General features: G+C 33.3%; 1 protein-coding gene across 3 annotated transcripts in view; it reads left to right on the top strand.

Moving 5' to 3' along the window:
• Positions 1–22,147, top strand: part of LOC143058975 (E3 ubiquitin-protein ligase DZIP3-like) — a 79,930-nt gene that overhangs the window by 14,772 nt on the left and 43,011 nt on the right. The gene's annotated exons all lie outside the window — the stretch shown is intronic.

Raw genomic sequence — 22,147 nt, 5'->3', positions numbered from 1 at the left:
AAAAGATAGTATCTAGAGGAAAATTTTAATGAATGTTTTCCTATTTTTGTTGGGCCTGCGACTTACAGCAAAAGTAGGTGAGACACTGGGTTTTGAGAAACCTTTACAATTCTGAAAGCTGAATACATTGGAAGCCAATCTCCAGCTAGGGGTTCACTTCAAACTCAAATGAATATGTATTCAATTAGGTCCAATTATTAACTTGCAAGTGCACAACTCATCAACCATGTTTCTCAGCTTATTCAACAAAATAGAAACAGATAGGCTGCTGAGAGAAAATTTATGGGACTGAATTTTCGGCTCTCCCTTGATGCAATTTGCCAGTATGGTCTTGAGTAAACGATGATAGTCCGTCGGAGGGGGACGATAAATGGCTGGCCCGTGTTAAGAGAGAGCCACATTTCTTGCATGTTAAAGACATCTTTGTAGACTTCGAAAAAGAGCAGGCTGATGCCGCTACAAGGCAGCACTCGCACCCGCAAAGTGGAAGGGGATCAAAATAATTGAAAAACTTGTTTCCCAATCAAAATATGTTTAAACTAAATGAAAAGCAACTGTCATATTCCTGACTTGAGATTTTCAGACTGAAGGATGTAAGTGTGGCACATTTTTAGCTTAACAGACTTTGGTCAAGCGTTTAGATCAGGTTCAAAACCACTCTCTATACATAGTATGATCATGTTCAAAATGTTGTATAATGCATAATGATAGTAGATAAAAAATATACAGAAGCAGGTTACTTGTACTGCACTCTGTACATCTGTTTTTCAAAGACTTTGTGTAAAAGCCCTTTTTAAAATTTTGTTTGAAATTTAGAATTTTGCTTTTCTAGTTATCTGGATCGAATTTGGTCACAATCATTCTTAGGGATGTGAAGGATAGCTGAAATACTTGATAACAGTTTTAATGATGCGTGTTCAATTCAGGTTGTTGTTAACCTATATTTTGAGATGACACTTATTTTTAAACGTATTGTGCAAAATGGGGTGAACTATTTACACATAGATATCCAATGTGTAACATTAATATTCCAAAAAATATGGGGAGTTAATGTCTTCAACATCTGAACTACATAGATACAAAAAATTCTCTCCCTTCTTCTGTAAAGTGTACTTTTGCAATTTATTCATAAGGCTACACCAATTTGATTCCTTGTTCATGTTGTTCGACGGACCCACTCGCACCTATTTTTTTCTGAACAAATTTTTTTTATTTTTTTTTTATATTCCCGCTTTCCGCATCCGGAAATGTAATCATGTTCCTTTCCCACACCGCTTGTTTTGTGAATATTATAAAAAGATATCCACATTTGTTTTTAAAATCACACTCTTACCTGTATATAACGATTTTAAACATAAAAGCATCTCACCACACTGTGTAAATATCTGTGAGAATATTTGTTTCAGCATGAAACCTATTTATCAAAAGTGGGAGTGCTCCGATATAAATTTATAACAGCGGAAATACCAGTAAAGAACAAAAAATTGGTGTCTTTCCCCCTTACTTATATTCCCTATCAAAAAAATGTTCGTTCAACGTTAGAATAAAGTACAAAGAACTTCTAAAGGATTTGCCTTCAACTTCAATTATATTGCATGCTGGCGAAACAAAAATATCCATAGCCGCTTCATGTTTATGCACCTGTCCTGATTGATTCAGAGGTCATTCGTTCAGCAGTCATCGTTTGTTAATGTTGTTCATTGGTATTTTCCCGTTTGGATATATAAATTAGATCGTTGATTTTCCTGTTCGAATTGTGGTCCTTTATAGCTTGCTGTTTGGTCTGTATCAAAGCCATGTGTAAAAGGCCGTTCTTTGACCTGTGTTTGTTATTATCAGGTTGAGAACAACCCTCCCTCAGACAAGAGGTCATCTTACTGATGTAGAAAAGAAAATAGAAATACCAAGGATTTGTATAGTTCTTCTATACAAAACTTTTGAAAACTTAGAATTTTGTACTCAAAAAGAGGAGAGTTACATCATATTTTCAACAACTTTTTCTAAAAAAGGGGTCCACTTATATTGAATAATATTAAACTGTTAAAGAAAATGTGTTAACATGGTTAAAGTCCAGGAATATTACAAAATTCTTGGACATGTTTTGATCATTTAATACGAGATAGATATATAGTTCTTTGAGAAAATATGAGCCCTTTTGTACAAACAAATATATTATAACTTATATTGATCCCTCATAAAACATGTAAAAGGGATATTTATAACATTAATGGGTTGCCCCCAAACTGATTATGACTTGGATGGAGAATTGTCTCATTGTCAGTCACACATACAGAGACCAGATTTAATTATTTCTTGGTGAACAGAGAAAAAATACTGTAGAAATTAAAGAAATGTCAAAGTACAAGTGATAAATAAATATTGTAATCGCTCGCCTTTACTTTCAAGCTTCGCCTAAACAATTTTGCAAATTAAATATTTTTTTATTAAAATTTTCAAATCGCTCGCTCGCCCCAAATTTTGGAGTCCAAAAATCCGTAGAACAAGAAATTAAATTTGTGTGGCCTAAATACGTTATTTGCTGGAATATTATTTGAAACTTTCATTGTCATTGTTGAAATTAAGGACAGTATTCACACTTAATGCACACACTTTGTAAATACATTCTATGTGTGCATAAAGTGTGACTTGGACTTACTGCATCTAGAGGTCAATTTATCTTCCTCAGAAAACTGTGCATTTGCTATGTCAAGCTTTAATTTACTCCTGATCAAAATTTTAAGGTGTACATGGAATGAACAGAGACAAATAATAGTACGGTGACCAGACACAATATTTTTTAGATTTAATCGTCAAACATACTATATGGCTATATTATATATCATTGGATTCGGTAAAATGAGTACTTTTGAAATATCGATGTCGTCAAAAGGAAATGTGGTAACAGTTTTGCATAAAAAAAGGTCAAAGATCAAATGCTGTTATTATTTTTTTTCTCCATATTTTCAAAATTTGAAGATTTCTACAACAATTTAGGTTAAATTTCAGACATTTTTTTCAAATCAATTAGCAATGAATTATCTCGAAAATGTAAAAAAAAAAAGAAATAAGGACGTTGATTTATTCTGAAAATTGACGTTTTTCAAACACTTGTTTTATTATAAAAGATCAACACATATTCTAATAAAGTTACAGTTGTTACCTTGATGGCTGATATTCAACATCAGCAATCGATAATAAATATTATGTTTACCTGAAGCCTATTATCATGAAGGCGTATTTTGCAAAAGCTCATTAATGTAGTTCATTCAAACTAAAAACCACTCCATACCTCGAAAAGTTACAATTTAAAAATCCAATCAAAGAGATCAACACAACAAAATTAAACCGTAGTATGCTCTGGTTCGTCTGTCAAGTAACATGATTGGAAATTATTTCTACATTATTCTAATCCTTTACAGGAGCGAAGCTCTGAACATATAAGGTTTTGTTGTGAACCAACTAATGACTTTTGCATATAGATTTTCCCTAACATGCAAGAATTCTGGTGACACCTGCCCTTTAAAATACACAGGGTGTAATGAATCATATAACTTGCGCCCATCGTATATATTCTGAGCGTGACGGGATAGGGGGTTCAGCAATGGGTAATGCGGTCCAAATATTAGTTTGAAACGAAGCACGTAAAACATGCTGTTTCAGTTCCGCTTCACAGGGAGGTTACCTGACTAAACTTACATCTTCACTGGTGGCAAGTTTGACGCACATTGTATAAATATCATGATGGAATGATTTAAAGAGATTTTTCTGATAATAAAGCTTTGAAATTAACTTTCAAGCCCAAACAAAGGCTTCATCTCTGTCAATATTAACGAAGCTCTGCAAACCTCTGAAATAGTCGTGCGTGTTCTTCAACGTCTTGTAGACCGTTTGTTTACCTACTCAAAACAGAGACTAACCTGTGTGGCATCCTGTAAGTGCATATACAGGAGGCAATAGTTTACAAATGGTTGGGGAAAGTCACTTAGTTGGAATATGAGAAAAATATTCCCCCACCCTTTACTCTGCTTATGTTCCCCATCTGCGCCCATAGCTCGTTTGTATTTGTCATATGTTTGTAGTAGTGAACGCACAAAACAATCACATTCGTTCGTATGATTGTTCTTCTGCTCTTTCCCATTCCTTAAACTTGTTGGCAAAGTTTAAGTCATTGAGTATCATACGCGAATCGTCCTCCTCGTGGGTGCTAAACAAGTTTCGACAGTCATGAACAGTGTTGATTTAAATAACTTTTGACAATTTCGGGACTTACAAACGTTCCGGCTAAGTAAAGCTCACAATCAAGTAGAATCATAAGGGATTTGTTAAAGTTTTGACGAATAAAAATACCAAAGAAATTAAAAAGAGCCTGCTAGTGTTCTTTAACAGAAAGAAACTTCTTCCAATCAGGAATACTTCTCCCTTAAATACTAGTAATCTGATACACTTTGGTGGAAGCTGTAGTCTTTATTCGTAGTTTTCAGCAGACTTTATAGAGTTGTTCATTTCGTAGCGGTCAAAAACATCTGCTAGTGTGTGCGCTATAGAAAAGTATTGGGACATATTTTTGTGATTGTCAGCTGCAAGGTCACCGAATGTTTTACTTTTCTTAACATCAATACATTGAACCAATTGCATATACCATCTCTGAGGTAAGTTTGAGTGATGGTACAAAAGAAGGTCGAGAAAGTGCACAAGCTGTGAGCAAAAACTCTTGAATATCTATCGTAGCATGCATTCCAGAAGAGATATTGATACGACATGGAGGATGAGACACCACTTCAAAGGGATCAGTCATGGTTCATTCAGATGGTTTAAAATGGCAATAACATGTTCTTCGGAAAAGGGAGAAAGTTTAGTACCATTAAAACGTTAAATCCTGCTGCAACTATTTGCACCTGTCCTAAGTCAGGAATCTGATGTTCAGTGGTTGTCGTCTGTTTATGTGGTTCATGAGTGTTTCTCGTTTCTCGTTTGTATATAGATAAGCAATTGGTCTTCCCGTTTGAATGGTTTTTATACTAGTAACTTTTGTGGGCCTTTGTAACTTGCTGTTCGGTGTGAGCCAAGGCTCCGTGTTAACGGCCATACCTTGACCTATAATGCTTTACTTTTATAAATTGTTACATGGATAGATAGTTTCCTCATTGGCACTCATACCACATTGTCCTATATCTATCTTCATCTCCTTTCATTGCTGTTGGTTTTGTTTCCTCGTGTGAATTTGCATCTTTCCAGCATTAGACAACTAAGGGATTAAGGAAATGTCTAGTAATGGTCCATCTAACAAGCGCAGACCTTTGATTTGTTATGCCTATACATCGCCACCGGATCCCCTTGAGGCTATTATAACGGTCTGTTTTGTTGCCATGTCGGTCCATATACCGTTGAAATGTCTAGGAGTCTGTATAATAGCAAAGTCACCATCTATAAAAGGTGCTTAATATTCTAAGAAAGTTGAAGCATATCGAGTATTTAAACTAGCATACACCTTCAGTAATTGGTACGGTTCGTTACAAAAAAATACGGTAACATTTGAAATGACGATCTCAAACAAGTGTCCAGGTACCCTCTCGTTATATTTGTTATTCTCATCGGATTTTCTCTAATGCTTAGTTCGTTTCTGTGTGTGTTACATTTTATTGTTGTGTCGTCATTCTCTTATATTTAATGCGTTTCCCTCGGTTTTTGTTTGTGACCCGGAATTGTTTTTTTTTCTATCGATTTATGAGTTTTGAACATCGGTATACTACTGTTGCTCTTATTCTGCTCTAACATTTGACAGCAAACTGTTTACTGCTTCAAGGAACACATTTCAGTATTCGAATATAAGTGATACAACACAATCAAATGGCTTATATGTATCTATAAGAGGCTGTATATGGGCTTCGAATAGCTCCCTAATATTAGCGTTAGGACTTGTGCCTGGCTTGAATTGCTGAAATAATGCTTCTGAGATAAATGAATTTGATATTATTGATTATTAAAGGTATGAAATATCATATAAATGTTGATTATTTTACATTTTGCGTAAAAACAAATGATGAAATTAAGTTGAAACGTACTCTAGTAAATGCCCAATATTCGTAGTGTCAAACTTTTACAAAAACTCTGTAATAACGGATTACTTTTGCTAAACTTTGTTTGAAATCGTTAAAAAAGGTGTAACAACAATGTATATAATAACAGAAACCATATCACGGATGTGAACCTCAGAACTTTTCAAAGTCGATTTTTCTTTCAAGTAAATTAACTTACTTAAAAGCACATTTTACAAAAATTGCACCGTACGATTTTTTGACGACAAGTCAAAATGTAAAGTTTAACCTTTGAACTACGAATACTGTGATTTGTAGCCATATAGTCAGAATGACGATTAAACTCCTTAAATAATCGACTTTTCCTTACTTGGTCACCGTACTATAAAGAAAAACCCACAACACAAGACTTTCAATACACAATTTTAATTCAGAACAAATACAGATGGGTGCGGTCCTAACCTTGACAGAAGTTAACTTAGAGTTAACTTGTTGACTGCTTTTTAAGTTAACTTGAGAATTTTTAAGCAGACCAGCAAGTTAACTTCGTCTACGGTGGACCAGACCTACGGTCCGCTTTTTTATGACTGCTGCAGACCTATCGACGGGTCTGTTCCAGACCAGACCTGTGGACAAGTCTGCTTTTGACCAGTCCTGAGGACAGGTCTGCCCTAGACCAGACCTGTGGACAGGTCTGCTCCTGACCAGACCTGTGGACAGGTCTGCTTCTGACCAGACCTGTGGACAGGTCTGCTTCTGACCAGACCTGTGGACAAGTCTGCTATTGACCAGACCTGGGGACATGTCTGCCTATGAAATGTTATCGTTTTTGCGACTTTTCATATCAGACTTGAGCTTTATTAAAATATGTATAAACAACATTCGCATTGTTCTTCCCAAGAAGGCCTCTGATAGCAAATTTCTTTACTCGCTATACTCTACTAGACATTATTAATAACAACACAATTCTTTCTTTTTTTATTTTCATATATTCTTATAAACATTAGTCAATTACATAGAGCTATCATATTTTTTTAATTAGAAGGCGGATAGAAATTAGGGTTATCCAACGCATCGGAACAACATTCGTATATCATGGGATATCAACATCTTTGTCGACGTTACTTCGTTCCCCGTTTTTTACCTGTCCCTTTATAATTTTTACTTTACGCATTTATACATGCATGGATATTTCATTGTTATTCTACTTATTTGGATTGGATTTACTATTCTTTTTCCGCAGAATATTCTAACGAAAATTGTACAGTTGTACAGTGTCCGGATATGTACGATGTGGTAAAACTACCAACAATCTCGTCAAATTCGTCAGATTTGTCGAGAGATTTGTGCACATGAATGAAATAGTTGTCACTTGACAAACAAAATCAATCAACCGACATAATAGATTAACAGTATACTATTACCAGAAGAGAACCTCAAATACATTTTTTATTAAAAATCACAAATGAATTCAGACATGTCAGTGTTGGTACATGTACTTGGATGATGCGTCCTAATAGTTTCGTTTTACACACCCTAGTGACTGTTCAATATTATGAATACAGAGATGAAACGCTGACATTCTCAATGTATGCGGAAAAAAAATAGCATTAATTGTTTTCCTTATTGCTTACATTTGCCGTCCTACTAACATGTTCACAGGAGCAGACATAATTAGGCGCCATCCCAACAGCGGTCATTTATTTTATACATTGAATCCAGACATCAAAAATATGGTTGATTTACTATGCGGATATATATGACATATATAGATTTTTAAATTAAAGTGCACATAAGCAGGTCAGTTTTTGGTCGAAGCAGTCAAATAATTTTGTTGTATAAGTCAGCATGAGGTATCAAACCTACTGAAATTTTGTTACGTATCAATATTTTGAATAAAAGGAGGACATGCTGACATCCAAAATTAATGCGAACAAAAATTTGTTGTTATTTTATATTGCAATATTACTGCCCATTGTATTATACATTGCATGAATCCTGGCATAAAAAATATGGCTTATTTACTATGCGGGTATACATGGTATATAGATTTACAAATTAAAGTGCACATATGGTCAGTTTTGGTCGATGCGGTCAAATCATTTTGTTGTACAAGTCAGCATCAGGTATCAAAACTACTGAAATTTTGTTACGTATCAATATTTTGAATAAAAGGAGGACATGCTGGCACCCTAAATTTATGCGAACAAAAATTTGTTGTTCATTTTGTAATTGTATTGCAATATAGCTGTCCATTGTATTATATACATTGAATCCTGACATAAAAAAAATATGGCTGATTTACTATGCTGGCATATAGATTTACAAATTAGAGTGCACATATGGTCAGTTTTGGTCTTGGTCAATGCGGTCAAATTATTTTATTGTACAAGTCAGCATGAGGTATCAAAACTATTGAAATTTTGTTACGTATCAATATTTTGAATATAAGGAGGACATGCTGGCACCCTACATTTATGCGAAACAAAAATTTGTTGTTATCAGCTGGTTATTGTATTGCAATATATTGCAATATTGCAATCCATTATATGATATACATTGAATCCTGACATAAAAAATATGGCTGAATTACTATGCGGGTATATATGGTATAAAGATTTACAAATTTAAGTGCACATATGGTCAGTTTTGGTGGAAGCGCTCAAAATATTTTGTTGTACAAGTCAGCATGAGGTATCCAAACACTAATTTTGATACGTATCAATATTTTGAATAAAAGGAAGGACATTCTAGCACCCTAAATGTATGTGAACACAAATTTTTTGTTATTGTATTGCAATATTGCTGTCCATTGTATTGTACATTGAATCCTAACACCAAAAATATGGCTGATTTACTATACAGGTATATAATTTTACAAATTACATGTAAAGTGTACATATGGTCAGTTTTAGTTGATGCGGTCAAATAATTTTGTTGTACATGTCAGCATGGTCAGCATGAGGTATCAAAACTACTGTAATTTTGTTAGGTATTAATATTTTGAATAAAAGGATGACATGCTGTCACCCTTAATTTATGCGAACAAAAATTTGTTGTTATTGTATTACAATATTGCTGTCCATTGTATTATACATTGAATCCTGACATAAAAAATATGGCTGAATAACTATGCTGGTATATAGATTTAGAAATTAAAGTGCACATATCATGCATATGGTCAGTTTTAGTTGATTCAGTCAAATAATTTTGTTGTACAAGTCAGTATGAGGTATCAAAACTACTGATATTTTGTTACGTATCAAAATTTTGAATAAAAGGAGGACATGCTGGTACCCTTAATTCATGCGAACAAAAATTTGAAAAAATATGGCTGATTTACTATGCGGGTATATAGATTTATAAAAAAAAGTGCACACATGGTCAGTTTTGGTCAACACGGTCAAATAATTTTGTTGCACAAGTCAGCAAGAGGTATCAAAACTACTGAAATTTTGTTACGTATCAATATTTTGAATAAAAGGAGGACACATGCTGGCACCCTAAATTTATGCAAACAAAAAATTGTTGTTATTGTATAGCAATATTGCTGTCCATTGTACATGTTGTAATATACATTGAATCCTGACATAACAAATATGGCTGATTTACTATGCTGGTATATAGATTTACAAATTAAAGTGCACATGTGGTCAGTTTTAGTTGATGCAGTCAAATAATTTTGTTGTACAAGTCAGTATGAGGTATCAAAACTACTGAAATTTTGTTACGTATCAAAATTTTGAATAAAAGGAGGACATGAAGGCACCCTAAATTTATACAAACAAAAATTTGAAAAAAATGGCTGATTTAGTATGCTGGTATATAGATTTATGAATAAAAGTGCACACATGGTCAGTTTTGGTCAACACGGTCAAATAATTTTGTTGCACAAGTCAGCAAGAGGTATCAAAACTACTGAAATTTTGTTACGTATCAATATTTTGAATAAAAGGAGGACACATGCTGGCACCCTAAATTTATGCAAACAAAAAATTGTTGTTATTGTATAGCAATATTGCTGTCCATTGTACATGTTGTAATATACATTGAATCCTGACATAACAAATATGGCTGATTTACTATGCTGGTATATAGATTTACAAATTAAAGTGCACATATGGTCAGTTTTGTTTGATGCAGTCAAATAATTTTGTTGTACAAGTCAGTATGAGGTATCAAAACTACTGAAATTTTGTTACGTATCAAAATTTTGAATAAAAGGAGGACATGAAGGCACCCTAAATTTATGCAAACAAAAATTTGAAAAAAATGGCTGATTTATTATGCTGGTATATAGATTTATGAATAAAAGTGCTCACATGGTCAGTTTTGGTCAACACAGTCAAATAATTTTGTTGCACAAGTCAGCAAGAGGTATCAAAACTACTGAAATTTTGTTACGTATCAATATTTTGAATAAAAGGAGGACATATGCTGGCACCCTAAATTTATGCAAACAAAAAATTGTTGTTATTGTATAGGAATATTGTTGTCCATTGTAATATACAATGTCCATTGAATCCTGACATAACAAATATGGCTGATTTACTATGCTGGTATATAGATTTACAAATTAAAGTGCACATATGGTCAGTTTTAGTTGATGCAGTCAAATAATTTTGTTGTACAAGTCAGTATGAGGTATCAAAACTACTGAAATTTTGTTACGTATCAAAATTTTGAATAAAAGGAGGACATGCTGGTACCCTAAATTTATGCGAACAAAAATTTGAAAAAAATATGGCTGATTTACTATGCAGGTATATAGATTTATAAATAAAAGTGCACACATGGTCAGTTTTGGTCAACACGGTCAAATAATTTTGTTGTAAAGTCAGCATGAGGTATCAAAACGTAACTAAATTTTTTTATGCATCAATATTTTGAATAAAAGGAGGACATGCTGGCACCCTAAATTTATGCGAACAAAAATTTGTAGTCATGTGTTAAATGATGCTTTCCTCTAAAATACGTCCTTTCATAGATATACATATAAATAAAGTGCAAATATGGTTGAATTTGATAGGTATTGGAATATATATTCAGTTCCCGTTATCATTGTAACCAAGATCGTTTTTTAATTTATACATTGGCAGATCACAGATAAATTTGTGTTTCAAGCAACGTTTTATGCGAACTTTATCTTCAAATATTTGTATTAAATCCTGTTTATATAACGGAAGTATTAGTTTTACTTTATTTTCGATGTTTATACTACGAAACAAAGATATTAAAAAATATTTTTTAAAAATCGATGTAGAGCGGTCCTGGTTACAAGTTAAGCTTAGTGTTGAGCACACCAGTCAAAAGTTAACTTGGGAACAGGTCTGGTTTCGATCGGATTTGTCAAAGCAAAAGTTAACTTTGTGGCAGGACTGGTCTCGAAGTTAACTTATGTTAACTTTATGGCAGGACTGGTTTCGTAGTTAACTTATGTTAACTTTACAGCAGGACTGGTTCGAAGTTAACTTATATCAATAGCGGACCTGTTTCGAAGTTAACTTTTTGGCAGACATAAAAACAGTCCTAGGACCAAGTCCGCTTTTCAAGTTAACTAGATTTTGGTCCTAGGACTGGTCAAAGCAGTCCTAAATTTGGTCACAGGTTAACTTTGACCAGTCCAAATAACTGGTTATCAAGTTAACTTGCTGTACAGGTTAGGACTGCACCCATCTGTACTGAAAATTTTATTTTTGCTTCAATATTTTTTTATAAATGTCCGTGTACATTTAGGCAAAACATTTGTAGTTTTATTTCGAAAAATCGATTTTGAAAATTGAGATTAATTTCTAAATTAACTTATTTTGAAAGTTAGACATAAGATATATGCCCCTTAGCAAACATTAAGACGAATGTGGCGGAGGATTATTTTTCAATATTCTTATGTTATATATAACAATACTTGTAATATGGGTTGTGACATTACACGGGAAGTAAAGGAAAAATATTTTATTACAAAATGCAAATCACGATTGAAAGCAAAGTCTGCATTTTATATTGTGTGATCATGACGTTCCGTACTTCATGTACTTCAATATACAATAATGAAACACGATTTGTCTCCTTTTATAAACCCAAAGACAACTATTACGTTACATACCTACCGGTACATAGTTATGTATAGTTTCTCCTGTTTTGTTAAATATAAAATTGTTATGTAAAATCATGAATTCAAAGTACTTGTGAAATAAAACTATTGATACCGGAAAAATTGGATTTATTAATAAATTATATGGGTCATTTTTGAAAAATGTCGAATTTTCAGTACACCAATGCTAAAAGTTCTATTTCGAATGGAAATGTCAGTTGTAATTGCTTAACTAAACATGAAAAGCTTGTAAGTTTTTTTGATTCAGAACATTAATAATAATCACGATTTACATCTATGTTGATATGATTTAAATGTATTTAAGTCCAATGTATAGGTGATTTGTGTGTATTCAGTGTCATAGTAACACATTTCAAATGATGTTATCCGATTATCTGATCGCCTTCATATCTACAAAAGAGACTTTTTAAGAACGTAAGAAATAACTCTAACGAAAAACGTAGCTTCTTTATTATTATATAAAACATTTTATCTACAAACTAAATACAATCAGCGTACATGAAATTCATGACCATCCTGATACCGCCACTTAAATCAGCCTTTAAATTGCTCTCCCTATGAATATTGAATTAGTCAGTGTTGATTTCAAAAGTGCAAAGTAACCTTAACATTTAACACAGCACATTTCTTGAACGACAGTGTAGAAAAAAACAATTTGAAGACATTTAGTGATATGAAATAGAGGGTATTTTTTTCATGTCTATGATGTTACCAACATTTTGATTTATTACACCAAAAGTATACTTGTGAAAAGTGAAATAACGTGTTTGAAATCATTATCACTTCACCAAAGGGAGTAGTTATTTCACAACAGCATTCAAAAATAAAGAAATTTGTCTATTCTGTTATATTCGTCCTGTTACTATGGTTTCTATTGTTACAGTAACAGGATAGACAATTGTAGACAGAAACGTCTTAAAAAAGTTTATCATAACATATAATTTCAAACATAATGAAATATTTCATTGTTTGAACTTATCTTAAGGTTGTAACGTCTTAATTTTCCAAATTTAGCATTTGCAGGTTCAATACTGATATCGGTAACAGGATATACAAAAAGGTAACAGGATAGAACTTTGTATGGTAATTTATCCAAAAGAGATAATTTATCACATAAGCAACACGACGGGTGCCGCATGTGGAGCAGGATCTGCTTACCCTTCCGGAGCACCTGAGATCACCCCTAGTTTTTGGTGGGGTTCTTGTTGTTTATTCTTTAGTTTTCTATGTTGTGTCATGTGTACTAATCTTTTTCTGTTTGTCTTTTTTCATTTTTAGCCATGGCGTTGTCAGTTTGATTTAGATTTATGAGTTTGACTGTCCCTTTGGTATCTTTCGTCCCTCGTTTATCATTAACGTACGTTCCTGTTACCAATGAAATAAAGACAAAAGTTAAACAACTTTGTATGGTAATTTATCCAAAAGAGATAATTTATCACATAAGCAACACGACGGGTGCCGCATGTGGAGCAGAATCTGCTTACCCTAGCTTCCGGAGCACCTGAGATCACCCCTAGTTTTTGGTGGAGTTCTTGTTGTTTATTCTTTAGTTTTCTATGTTGTGTCATGTGTACTATTGTTTTACTGTTTGTCTTTTTCTTTTTTAGCCATGGCGTTGTCAGTTTGATTTAAATTTATGAGTTTGACTGTCCCTTTGGTATCTTTCGTCCCTCTTTTATCATTAACGTACGTTCCTGTTACCAATGAAATAAAGACAAAAGTTAAAAAACATGTGAGGGGTTTACTTGAAGTTAAGTTTATTGGAAAGATAAACAAAATGCTGATCATGAACAATATGAATTGCTTTCTCAGACTCGCATTACTGGAGTTAATTTTTATAACCTTTTTAAAAAAAAATTTTGGATGCATTTTTCAGTACAAACTAGAAAATAAGCTAAACATTTATTATTTCACAGAATAGATATATGTAGAAGTTTATACTCTGGAAAACCATCTAATTGACTACGAAAAACAAGCTTCAAATTTTATCTAAACTTTTTCTTAATAACTCGAAATTGCTTTTGAACATGGTAACAGGAGATACAAAATATTGTACCACCTATCAAAAAATGTTTCAAGATATTCTTGTATGACATTATTAAGATTGCATTTAAAAATAAGAAATGATAAAAAACTTTTGCAGCTCAATGTTTATGGTGCAATTGAATTTAGCTGCCTTGAAAATAAAAAAAACTCTTGCAGCTCAATGTGTATGATGCACTTGGATTTAGCTGCCTTGAAAATAATACATAATTTGGATGAAGTTCAAAATTTTTACATAATTGGTAGTTGAAGATAGCATCGTCCATTGGCCAATATTACGGTATAAAAAGGACGATGCTGTGTATTAAATTATTCTTTATCTTTCCTGTATCTTTTCTCGTCTTTTTCATTAAGACCATCAGGTTCTAAAGAGTGGAGTTGGTGGATCCAAAAGTGTTCTCTTCTCCTTCTCGCCGTGGTGTCCCACTCGGTGTTGACTTCTATGATTTGGAAAGTAACATTATTAAAATGATGTTTCGTTGAACGAAGATGTCTTGTGAGAGGACAGTTTTTGTTGGTTTTGTACCATGAACGATGGTTATTGAGCATCAATATTAAATTTGTCCATTGTTTCTCCCACATACTGAATGCCACAATGTCACATGTTAATATATAAATTGAGTTCTCCGTTTTACAGTTGGAATTTGAGTAGATGGTATAATTTTATTTAGTAACGGACCTGATGAAAGATCTGCCTGCATTGACAGCTTTACAACACAAACAATTCCTCCGACCACATTGTTTGTAGCAACAAGGAGATGGAGTAGGCTGCTTTACTAATACAGATGTCACTAATTTGTCACGGATGTTTTTAGGTCTTCTGAAGGCCATGACTGGTAGTGATGCAAATACCTTTTTTTTTTTTTAGATATGAATCATTTTCTATAATTTTCCAATGCTTCTGAACAATGGATGACACATTTAAAAAAAAAACGCGATGGTAAGTGAGTACATGGGGTGTTCTGTTAGCTACTTATACTTATCTTTGTACTCTAGAAGTTATTGGCGACTAGTTCTGTTTGCTCTTTCGAAAGCGCTATCAATGATGTTGTTATTGTATCCTCGAACAACTAGATGTTTACGTAGTTGTCAAAGTCTAGCATTTTTCGTATTTTCAGTAGAGCATATTCTCTTGATTTGCAATGCCTGGCTGAATTGGATACCAAGGGCGCAGTGTTTAGGATGGCAACTTTTAGGAGAAATGAATTGATGTTAGTCCGTTTGAATGGTATGACGGTCCGTTATAATGGTTCCGTTCTTGATGCAACTCGTAGTATCGAGGAAGTGTATTCTCCATAGATGATTCATATGTAAATTTTATTGAATGGTGGAAAGAGTTACAGTGTTCTAGAAAACAAAATGGAGAAAGGAAATGGGCAATGTGTCAAAGCGACAACAACCCGACCACAGAGCAGTCAACAGCCGAAGGCCACCAATGGGTCTTCAATGTAGCGAGAATTCCCGCACCCGTAGGTGTCCTTTAGCTGGCCCCTAAAAATATATATACTAGTACAGTGATAATGGACGTCATACTAAACTACGAATTATACACAAGAAACTAAAATTAAAAAGCATACAAGATGAACAAAGGCCAGAAACTACTGACTTGGAACAAGCTCAAAATTGCGGCGGAGTTAAACATGTTTATGAGATCTCAACCCTCCCCTATACCTCTAGCCAATGTAGAAAAGTAAACGCATAACAATACGCACATTAAAATTCAGTTCAAGAGAAGTCCTAGTCCGATGTCAAAAGATGTAACAAAAGAAAATAACTAAAATGACAATAATACATAAATAACAACAGACTACTAGCAGTTAACTGACATGCCAGTTCCAGACCTTAATTAAACTGATTGAAAGATTATGTCTTCATCATATGAATATCAGGCACAATCCCTCCCGTTAGGGGTTTAGTATCATACTATCATAAGATATATGAGTAGAACATAACCCGTGTCATGCCAATAACTGTTTAAAAAAAAATGTGTTTAGTTCCGATGCAAAGACCCAATAAGTGAATCAATATTAAAGCCAAAATATGCAATCTTGAATGACCTGACAACAGTATCGTAACTATATCCCTTCTTAATAAGTCTGTTTAAGGTTTTGTAAGCTTTTGAGGTGAATTCTGACATTTTTGTGCTTTGTAAAGAATATTATCATAAAAGATTGGATGTGAAATACCTGAACGTATAAGATGTCTGCATGTTGAGTTACATTTACGAATTATTTCCTTATACCGGTGATAAAATTTAGTAAATGTTTTTACCAGTTTGTGATATCGAAAACCCTGGTGTAATTATTTTTCGGTAATACATTAATTTCTCTCGCTAAAATCTAATACGTTGTTACATACACGAGCGAATCGTGCAAGTTGAGATGTATTAACACCATAAGATGGTGCCAAGGGAACGTCACCATCTAAAAATAGATAATTAACGATAGAAAATGAAAAATCATCTCTTTTATCATAAATTTTTGTATTAAGCTTCCCGTTAATGATAAAGATATCAAGATCGAGGAAAGGGCAGTGGTCATTGTTAGTATTGGCTTTATTTAAAGTAAGTTCAACAGGATAAATTTCTTTAGTATACATACTGAAGTCGTCATTATTGAAAGCCAATATATCATCCAAATACAAAAATGTATCTAAAAGTATTGTTAAATTTTTGTATCAAATGTTGTTTCGATGGGTCTCTGTTAATTTTAGTCATATATTGTAACTCATAAAAATACAAAAACAGGTCCGCAATAAGTGGTGCACAGTTAGTCCCCAATTCCAATTACTTGACAATATACGGAATCTCCAAAGCGAACAAAAATGTTATCAAGTGAAAATGCAAGCACATATATAGTACCAAAGCATGTCCAATTGACATAGTTCTTTTGTTTATTGCTACTAAAAAGTGACCTAAAAGAGTTTGAACATATATACTCGCATTCTGACTTTTCAAATGCCCAGTTAATAAGGGATGTGAATTTTTGCTTCATTACAACATGAGGCAAAGTGGTATAAAGGGTAGAAAAATCAAAGCTTTGAACAGATTCAAAATCACCAATATATGCATTCAATTTATCAAGTTATTCCAACGAGTTTTTGAAACTCAAAAAATAATTAATTCTACTATTTTCAAAGGCTTTATTTGAACAATTTATTATTAGTTTTTTTTTATTGTACCAAGTGTACTAGTAAGTAAAACAGACAATTTAGTAGTGGAACAATGGCTTGAAGATGAAATAAATCTATATTTGTAAGTTTTTTTTGTGTAGCGTCGGAAGCCAGTACATAGTTGGGACTTTCATTGTAATTGGTTCTGCTTGTAAAGGAGTAGCTAAAAGTTTGTGTTTGTTCATTAAGATGTTCTTGTGAATCTATCAATTTGAAATTAATATCGTTAATGTATCGAAACCATAAAAAGGGCTGGTATGGCGTACTGGCCAAGAGGCGTTTTTCAAGTTGGTCCATGTATATGTTTGCATATGACGGGACCATTTTCGTGCCCATACTAGTACCGTCTATCTGGAGATAGTGTTTTTCATTGAAAGAGAAGTTGTTATTCTCCAGTACTAGTTTCAGAAGTGTAACAAGGCACTCAGTAGAAGGATTTTTTTCACTACGAGTGTGCCATGCCTTTTCACATGCTGCAATTCCTTCGTCTTGTGGAATGTTGGTATATAAAGAAGACACGTCCATGGATGCAAGTATAGTATTGCTTGGTAAAGGATTGAGGCTTTCCATATTCTTTAGATAATTAGTTGTATCTTGAATGGATGAGGGAAGTTCTTTCACATGAGGTCTTAGATAATGGTCTACAAATTCTGATATCTTTTCAGTTGGATGACTATTCGCTGACACAATTGGTCGACCTGGATTGCCCGTTTTATGTATTTTAGGCAACATATATAATCTTCCGGCCTTTGCTTCGTTCTCAAGAGGTCGGAGATAATCAAAGGTGTCATTGTCTATATGCTTTTTGTCGAACATCTCTTGAAGGATGGCGTTGATCCTTCGAATAGTATTTAGCGTTGGATTTGTGGTTAATTGTTTATAAAAAATGGAGTTTGAAAGTTGGCGATTCCCCTATGCTATATAATCTGTTTTATTCATGACAACCACTGCGCCCCCTTTGTCGGCAGGATTTATTACAATATCCTCTTGATCTTTTAACGCTTTCAAAGCTATACTTTCTGACTTGGATAAATTACAATTTCTAGTATTTGTTAAACAAGACTTTATATTAGACCTCACGTTGTTAGCTATTGTAGTATTTCAAAGAATTCAACTTTATATATAACTTATAGAATAAAGGTTTAGATTAAAAATTACACCACTCCAGGCCCTTGTGTTTTCCACGTAATTAATATTGCCAATAATTAAGAAGTTCCGGGTCGAGTCCGATACCGATACCAATAGTATATTCACCTGTTACCTATTACCTTATCTGTACGTCCCGCATCTGACAGACGCACCAACAAACGGTGTATTCAGGATTAATATGCTATATATTGCCTATTGCGTATAGTATAAATTGACATTTGTGTATATAATATTCCGGTGGATGGAACCATTATTTGTGTGATAATTATATATATATTCGTGGTGGTGGATGTCACTCCAGCTATAATTGGAGGTCTGCCTTGACTGGCAGAATTTATTATACAGATTACAGATTACAGAATGACATATAATAGAACAATATCATACTGACGGGATCTTTTAAAGTACAGAGTCACAGTTGAAGAAGCTGGATTGAACAGTTAAACAGAATTTCATTCCAACGGCTCATGAATCTTTTGGACTTATGTTTATATATATATATATATATATATATATATATATATATATATATATATATATATATCACCACATATAGGACATATATATATATAATACTAAAATTACGAGGTCCAATTTGTCAGCCGTCATCACGTAAAAACGACGAATCAAAAAATTCATATAACTAATATAGTACAAAGGTGTAGATTAAAAATTACACCACTCCAGGCCATTTTGTTTTCCACGAAATTAATATTGCCAATGATAAAAGAGTTCCGGATCGAGTCCGATACCGATACCAATAGTATATTCACCTGTTACCTATTACCTTATCTGTTCGTCCCGCATCTGACAGGCGCACCAACAAACGGTGTATTCAGGATTAATATGCTATATACACGGTTTATAATCACAGGGTTGACACTACTAAATTGTCAAATTGTTAGCTATTGTAGTATTTCAAAGAATTCAACTTTATATATAACTTATAGAATAAAGGTGTAGATTAAAAATTACACCACTCCAAGCCCTTGTGTTTTCCACGTAATTAATATTGCCAATAATTGAGAAGTTCCGGGTCGAGTCCGATACCGATACCAATAGTATATTCACTTGTTACCTATTACCTTATCTGTACGTCCTGCATCTGACAGGCGCACCAACAAACGGTGTATTCAGGATTAATATGCTATATACACGGGTCATAATCACAGGGTTGACACTAATAAATTGTCAAATTGTTACCTATTGTAGTATTTTAATCAGTAAGACTTTCTAAGATAACAATAGGGTTCAACATCACCATTAAATAACTATAAAATGAACAAATATTAGATATTTCGGATAACAGATATTCTTCTTCTGCCCTCCATGCAGTTATAACATCTAAACTGTCACAACCTTTGGAAGTTTAGATTTGTGCCAGTTCACATCGCAAATAACTATTTTTATTTGGCATATCTTTGTAATCTTTGCGCCGTGTTTAGAAATTTCAAAATTGTTCCAGCGTCTGTGGTGTCCGCTTAAATTGTATAAACTTTCAAGATTTTGATAGTGTCTCAATTTGAATATATTGACATGATTCATTTGACATCGTGCTATTACCGAAGCAGGATATCTGTTATCCGAAATATCTAATATTTGTTCATTTTATAGTTATTTAATGGTGATGTTGTACCCTTTTTGACTTGTTATATATATATATATTCCATGATTGCCTTCAAACAACCTAACAGCCTGAGAAATATACTTGTCCGTTCTGACCTTTCCAAACCTAACCATACTGTAGGTAATTGCCAGCCTTGTGAGGATAAGCGCTGCAAATGTTGCAACCAATTGCAGCATTCGTCAACATTTCACAGTAAGACCACAGAAAAGACATACAAGATCTTCTGCAATGTCAACTGCAAAAGCTCAAACGCGATTTATGTTCTTGTGTGTCCTATATGTGGTCTCCAATATGTTTGTGAAGCTTCGGGAAGGTCAGGGATTTTAACATATATTTCTTAATTCTGAAAAAAATCGAAAATTTACTGTAGTTAATGGTCGAATTGAAGCTTTATACCTACCTAAAAATCTCAATGAGCTAAAAGACTTTCATTTTAGTAATCCCTGTTTTATTTATGATGGCTTGGTTTGAAGCGAGAACAGACGAAATAGTGCTGCTAAAAGATTGCCTTCTTTCCCAAACGTCGCGATCAACACGCTTTCGTAATCGAAAATACCGTTAATGAAGGTGATTTTGTTTGGTGCACATATATTACAGCTTGAAACGAAATACAATTTTCGCTTCATAGATATCTAATTTTAATTTGACTTGTCTGCCTCCAAAACATTTATTCGGCAGTTTTAAGAAAGTTATTTTTTCATATTTTGAACGTTATATACAGAGGCAGATATAACGTCTTTGACGTCGCATATAATAAGCTTCTCAGACTATTCTCAAAGAATATCGGATTTTATTTTGACCATTGTGTATTCTTTGTTTCGTTACCGAGGATATGGTTTGGTTCTTTATGGATCCATATTACAAATTTGACTCCAATAAGGATAAATTTTGTCTCATAGAAAATCGGTAGTTTTTATTCGATAGATTTTTTTTCCATTTTTAAGAATTGAAAAATACAAATGATAATTAAGTTTCGTATGCATCATAAATCAAGCTCCAGCAACTTTTGACTTGTTCTAATATAAATAGTAATAATTTTCATTGGAGAAAAAGATAGATATTTTTGTTGTGGTTGGAAGAATCGTAAACGTGTTATTTTTCTAACTTCTATATGTGAAATCGGACATCGTAGAGTATAAATTGGATTTTTTTTGCCGTACTGGACTTCATATTGTGTATTGAATTGAAACATGAACGCGGACTTAGATGAGAACACCTGGATTGAAATTTACAAACGTTCCGACTAATGAAATTCATTATAATATCTAACGCGAACTTCAACGATAGCACCTAGATGAAATATTTTATTTATACATATTAGTTTTTTTTAACAAAGTTTATGTTCATTTTAATTTGATAGGTAGACTTATATTAAATGCCCAAAACGTAAATATATGTTTTTTGAAATGCATAAAAAGGCGTAAGAGAATGCCGACTAAGAGCCAGTCAAGATAGGTAAACTGAAACCTACCCATCGTTATTGCAGACTAAAATTTATCTCATATAAACAGAATACATGTTAAGAATTTTATACCTCACGGTGCATGACAGCACAATAAGCCATTTACAGAATCGTAACCACAATTCAGCCCCATTTAGTGGAGTGACCAATCCAACTTTTTTTCAAATTTAATGAACCACCCTACCAACAAATTTTCACTAGTAGAAAGGATTGCCTTGGTTTTATAGCTCAAAACGGAATTACTTGTTTTGCTTTACATTCATTTGGTTAAATAATAAAATGTTAGGTTCAGAAATTTACACGAGTTTAATTTCGGCTTTGACTCCTAGGATTATGTTGTTTAAAGTAAAAGACGAAAATATACACATGTACATCCTCATAAAAAAGAAGATGTGGTATGAATGCCAATGTTCATAATTATATCATGACTATTGTTGTCTACCTATTGATGAATCTATAATATATGACACTGGAAGTTAAACGATCAGCTATCAATTCATCGTTCTTATACTTTTAGTTTTGTGATAATTTGCATATCAAATAAACCA

Source organism: Mytilus galloprovincialis, chromosome 14, assembly GCF_965363235.1.
Source record: "Mytilus galloprovincialis chromosome 14, xbMytGall1.hap1.1, whole genome shotgun sequence".
Lineage (NCBI taxonomy): Eukaryota > Metazoa > Mollusca > Bivalvia > Mytilida > Mytilidae > Mytilus > Mytilus galloprovincialis.
This window is presented reverse-complemented; position numbering and strand designations above follow the sequence as displayed.